At 45.5% G+C, this 5703-nt stretch overlaps 1 pseudogene; it reads left to right on the forward strand.

The window, feature by feature from the left end:
• The first annotated feature begins 2952 nt into the window (after nt 1–2952).
• Nucleotides 2953–5212, forward strand: LOC115311172 (annotated as a pseudogene).
• Nucleotides 5213–5703: the final 491 nt, after the last annotated feature.

Genomic DNA, 5703 nt, shown 5'->3' on the forward strand with positions numbered 1-5703 from the left:
GTTAACCGCATTTCCCTACGAGTGGGAATTTTAGGTCAAGTGACCGGCGGAGTTAGTAGAGCGAGGAAACATGACGGTACCCCGGTGAGTGAGCGACGCTCGCTTTGTAACTGATATGTCGCTGTAGCTAGAATATAGGGCGCGTTATTTAGCAGTGAACGGTGCAGGAGGTTTTCGCTTTGCCTTACCTCACTTAAATCGCAAAGCATGAGCAGTGACCTCGCTAAATGTTTTAGATAGTATTTCGATTCTGGCCATTCCTAAACCTAAATTAACGCGATAGTTGTCGGCATGGCCACGTCTTTGGAAAGTGGATTGCCTTGACTCAATCGGCCGGGTATTGATAGCACACAAAAGCAGACAGCGTCCCCATAGACCTTTTGATAAATTTCCCAAGCACCGAGGTGCATGCTACGAGTGTAGTTACACGCGCTGCACGTGCTGGCGTGTGCAGTAGTAACAGTTCTAAAGCAAAAAGCCTAAACCCGATTTTGCCTTGCACGCGCGTTCGTCAAAGACTTAATATGATTTTTTACTTCGAATTTTTTATAAGGGGAAGGCCAGCGCACGCGGATCGTAGAATTACACTTCCAACGTTCTCCTCGATGCTTGGGTAATTTACCATTGTCAATTTTCCGTGGAGCCGAATTACAGGTTTTTCAATTTATGATGGTGTTACATAAAATTCTCACATGCTGACCAACCATGCTGCCGGTGTACCGCCCACTTTTCACTGCTCACTTCTTCCTCATCGTTTCTAGGACTGAACTTCGTCGTCCTCTTTCGAACTTGGAAGAAAATTTCAACAAGACTTGTCTTTACTTCAGACACCCAAATATTTAGAAATTTTCCAAACAAGGGTTAATTTAGTTTTACCTTACCAATCATCTGTACCATGAGCAATAAAAGAAATGTTTCTTAAGCTATAATATAAGCACCGTTGCGTCACGAAAACCCAGTAGTGCGCGTTATTGGGTCCCCCCTTTTCGGGAACGTTTCCACCGAAGGCACTTATATTCGCTACAACCGGTAGGTGACATCAGCTATGACCCCATAATAAAACACGAAGCTATCGCTCATCCAGCCTTCGTCAAACTGGCCTAGGTACTTGTAAGTACTTAGTAGGAAAGGGCGATTAACTTTTAACCACTGCTAAAGTTAACCGGCTTCGAGCAAACGAGCCCAGGAGGTGCTGCTGGTTGCATGCGGTTGGTAGCCCATTGGGCAGCGCTCATATCCATGGCATGTCCGAGTGCGGCTCGTATTGTTTCTGGTCTTGCGAGTCTTACAAACTTCTAGACCTCAGGGTTGCCTATGGCATCCACAAACGCGGCTGTGCCGACACGATTCAATGTATCAGACGTTGCGCCCGGGAAGGATTTGTAGGTCAAAAGCTCTATACTTGCAGCGAGTTCTGGAAAACGCTCGCTTGCTTGTTGGCGCCGTGAACGTAATTTTGCATAGAATGCTTGCACAAGATGTTCATCACCGAAACGATCACGCAAGCTCGTGATCGATGCTGCGTAAGTGAGCCGGGTTCCTTGGAGTGCATGAAGAACGTTGAGGGCAGGGCCATCTAGTTGCGCGATGACTGCGTGTGCCTTCTCGTCTTCAGTCCAGTGGTTTGCATCGGAAAGGATGTCAACCTGCTGTAGGTATAGATCCAAGGCTGTTTCGCCATTAAATGGCTTTAAGTTGAAACGGCGTTGACCAGAAGATGTAGTCGGGCGGCTCGTGAAAGGAGTGTGCTCAACTGCGAAGACAGTTGGTTCCGCTCTTTGCTGAAGTGTCTCCAGAGCAGCTACTCGACAGCAGATGTCGACATGACTTGCGGTTAGAAGGTCCGAAGGTTGCTGCGTAGCGGCCATGATTGTTTGAATCTGCAGTTCCAACAGCCTTTGCAACGTCTAAAATGTCACCGCTGTCGTCGGAATGTCGTTTGGTGCGGCCACCGATTGTGAAGTGGTTTCCTCTGGCTGCTGGGCTTGGGAGGGCGGCTCATCGGAAGGCGTCGCTTGTACCGGCAAAATACCTTGTCGGGTTTCGGTCGGCATCCCACCGCTGCCACCAATTTGTCACGGTTTATTTCCTGGGTTCTCTAGCGTTCTCGTCCTCGATCCATGCCCCGAGCACCTCGTCTTCTTCTTCCCATTTTCTTCGCTGTTACAATATAAAGTAGAAGAAAGCAAATTAAGTTCCGTGTGAAAAAATTAAACACAGTCGTTTAGCTTATACCACTTATCTATTATAATCTTACTTGAGGGGTACAAAGACATATACAAGTAAATTCCAATATGTGGTTCAACAAACAAATGCCAAAAGAAGAAATATGTCCTTTTACAGCCATCAGTACACCATTACCCCTCTGATATTGTCTATCATGGCGAGAAACGTTGTAGTTAAAAGTAAAAGGAATAATTTTGTTGTCTTCAATATCAGAGGCCGGATTCTCAAAAACCTTCTTATCTTACGAAATCTTAGCCAATTAGTTCGTAACTTAAGAAGTTCGTAAGATCAGCCGAAATCCGTATGCTCGAAAGGCTTCTTAGCGTGTTTTTAGCTGCGAACTAGGGAACGACCAGAAAACGACAGAAGGCGCGAGAGGAGCGAGAGAAAGAGAAGCTTCCGGTGTCTCGTAACCGACGAGAACAAGCGAGAGGGGTATGTTGCTATGACGATTCTGACGACAATAGCACGTTTGGTTTGATAGTACTGCGTGTAGTTGAGATCTCGTGGCGTCTCCACCACCTGTCAAAAAGAGCCGAAAGGCCAATTTTTCGGACAACGAGCTGTCGGCTCTGGTAGACGGATACGAGCAGCGCAAAGTGGCGATTGAGGGAAAAGGGAACAGCGCGCATGGCTCGATTGCCAAGCAGCGGGCTTGGGAACAAATTACTCGCGATGTGTTCGCAGTTTGCGGCATTCGAAGAGAAATGGCCGACATAAAAAAAAATGGGCCTATGTCAAGAGCATCAACAAGAAGCGAGGTAAGTCAATCCTCAAGTTTTGGAGTTCGCGAACCTAAATGATACGATATGCTTTGTACTAAAGTAAAATGCACAATGTTCGGCGCTAGCGCTGAGTCAACGCACAAGCACATTTTACTCCTTCACAATAGTGCTTTTAATAATGTTGTTGACATTGTTGACATTAGACGCGCTAGCGGAGATGACTTAGCTAGATGCGGTCTTTTGCGAACATTTATTTTATGCTGTCATACACTGCGGAAGGTTCCCGGCTTCCGTCAGCAACGAAGGACGTTTTAGCAAGCATTTAGTGACAACCAACAGTGTTAGACCAGTTCAATTTTGCTCGAGATATTAGCAGGTGTCCGACACAGAAAAATGTCGCGAAGTTTGAGGTTATCCTTACGTACGTTCGAAAGACGTACCTGTTGCCCAAAAGCCTTGGCTAGGCGATGAAAACCGGTGATCGAGCAGTCGCGCTTACAGCAGCCTGCTTTGTCTGCTACGTTATTTAATACTGACACAATACGCAGGTGCAGCCGTGAAAAAAAAGTCAGCGTGCCACTGGAGGCGGCGAAGGCGACGAGCCCCTCAACGAGATGGAGGAGAGAATCGTGGGGCTGCTCATCGTGGAGTCGGTGGAGGGCATCCCAGGCGCCTTTGACATTGGCGTTGCCCCGATTCAAGAGGTGTTTGTGGGTGTGCCCTTCTCCCTGCCACTCTCGGGTAAGTTTGCACAAGCCTGGACTAAACACTACCTTTCTTCATTAATGGTTTGCCTAAAATTATGTAGTCAAAACATTATTTGCAGCCTAGCATGTGCGTGTCATGTTTGTTGCTTTTCTTGGTCAAACTAATCTTTAAATACAAATTTTCAAGGTACTCCTGCCAGGCCGAGCTCAGCAAAGCCAGTTCCCTCAGTTTGTGAGTTAGCAAGGGTTCTACTTCATTGCAAAATATAAAATAATAGTGCCGTCCAAGCAAACTACCACTTAGTTTGTATGTACCCGCCTAGTATGTACCTGTCACGTTTGTTGCTTTTCTTGGTCAAACTAATCTTTAAATACAAATTTTTAAGGTACTCCTGCCAGGCCGAGCTCAGCAAGGCCAGTTCCCTCACTTGGTGAGTTAATAATGTGGGCTGGTTAGTTGCATGGTTAATGTTCCTCTTCATTACTGCTCTTCAAACAATCTTGGTCGTAACTTCCAGTTTTTAATTATCAATCGGATAGCTGATTATCCAAGTGATTTGGACTGGGACCCACATTGTATGGACAAGCAGTACCTTACTGTCTTCCCAAACACTGTTTGCTGGATCCGTACAGTGCATTTCTGGATCTTGTTTAAGGCACCACCATAACGGCAGGCAGGTCCATGGTTTTCTACCATAGCAATCATAACATTACTTATAATGGTTATAATTACATTACCTAATCACAACCTTTTCGGTTATTCAACCTGGTTGGTAGTCAACCAATCCGGTGGCCGCCAGGTGCAGGTGTTGCTGGTTGAGCAATCAAGCTTAGTTGGTACAACTTCCTGCAATCTCAGTCCTTTGTTAGTGAGCTTTTTTTCAGGCAGAGCCTGTATTTCCTTACAGCAAATATTTCGGTACTCAAGGCTGTTGGCTTTTCTATTTAGATAGCCAAGAAGCAAGCACGAGCACGAGTGGCCAACCAGAAGTGGGTGATATGTTGGCCCACTCTTCGGGCAATCCGAAGTCACGCCAAGAAAGTGAGTATCAATCCTAAATGCTGCTAGATGCAGACCACACCATGCAGCAATACAAACATAACACTTAGTGCAGAACCAGAATAGATATGTAGCAGCATATGTTTGAAACAAGTGTTCAAGTCCATTAAAAAAATCTCCACTGTCAAAAGGAACAGAGTAGAAATCTGTGCTGCTTATAACTCTTAAGGTGCAAGTTCTCTCATTAGCAACTTGTGATGATCATTTGTGCATGCTTCCTGTAGTTAGATATGGCCTGCATAGTTAATGCAATAAATGCAGGGGTGGAGGCAAGCTGGATAATAAGAAACAATAAATATTGCCTGAAGGGGACAAAGGAAAAACACGAATCTCCAACAGCAGCTATGTGACTGGTGCGTGGCGCTGGTTTCATAGCTATATAATGGAAATGTGACAATGCAGTGGTATGACCGCTTTGAACCGTGCAAACATTTTTTCTGTCGTCTACAGGGATCAAGGAAGACCCCACTTGAAAGATCATTGAGGGACAATAGGCTATCACAGCCCGCTTGAATAGGCTTGTGGAGCTGCACAAACAGATGGTGGCTCTAAAAGCTTACAAACTTAATGTATGTTTTCAGAACGGAGAAATTGTTTCAAAATATGAATAAAAAGGCACTTGTATAGAACAGAAATACATTGTTTTTTTATTAAACGAAGTTTCTGGTGTCACCGCTGATCTCTACGATGATTTTCTGGGTCGCTTCTTTCTCCTTGTAGCGCAGGTGAACCCACCGGAAGGTCTCAATCGGCCGTCTTATGCCATACAAAAGTCAGCCGGGTGAAGTGCCGTGAAGACTAGTGCGTACATCTATGAAAAAACCCATTTTGAGCTTCATCACCGTCATGATTAAAAAGTTTATTCATATTCTTGGAAACTAGCCGCTGCATTTCCAGTGGCTAGTTTCCAAGAACTGCAAATAAATTATAGGCTCACAAACGTGCTTCCTCACTGCGCCTCCACAACTGCGCGCATGTCCCGGCA

The sequence above is a fragment of the Ixodes scapularis genome, unplaced genomic scaffold (genome assembly GCF_016920785.2).
Source record: "Ixodes scapularis isolate PalLabHiFi unplaced genomic scaffold, ASM1692078v2 PGA_scaffold3__209_contigs__length_174095766, whole genome shotgun sequence".
Taxonomy (NCBI): domain Eukaryota; kingdom Metazoa; phylum Arthropoda; class Arachnida; order Ixodida; family Ixodidae; genus Ixodes; species Ixodes scapularis.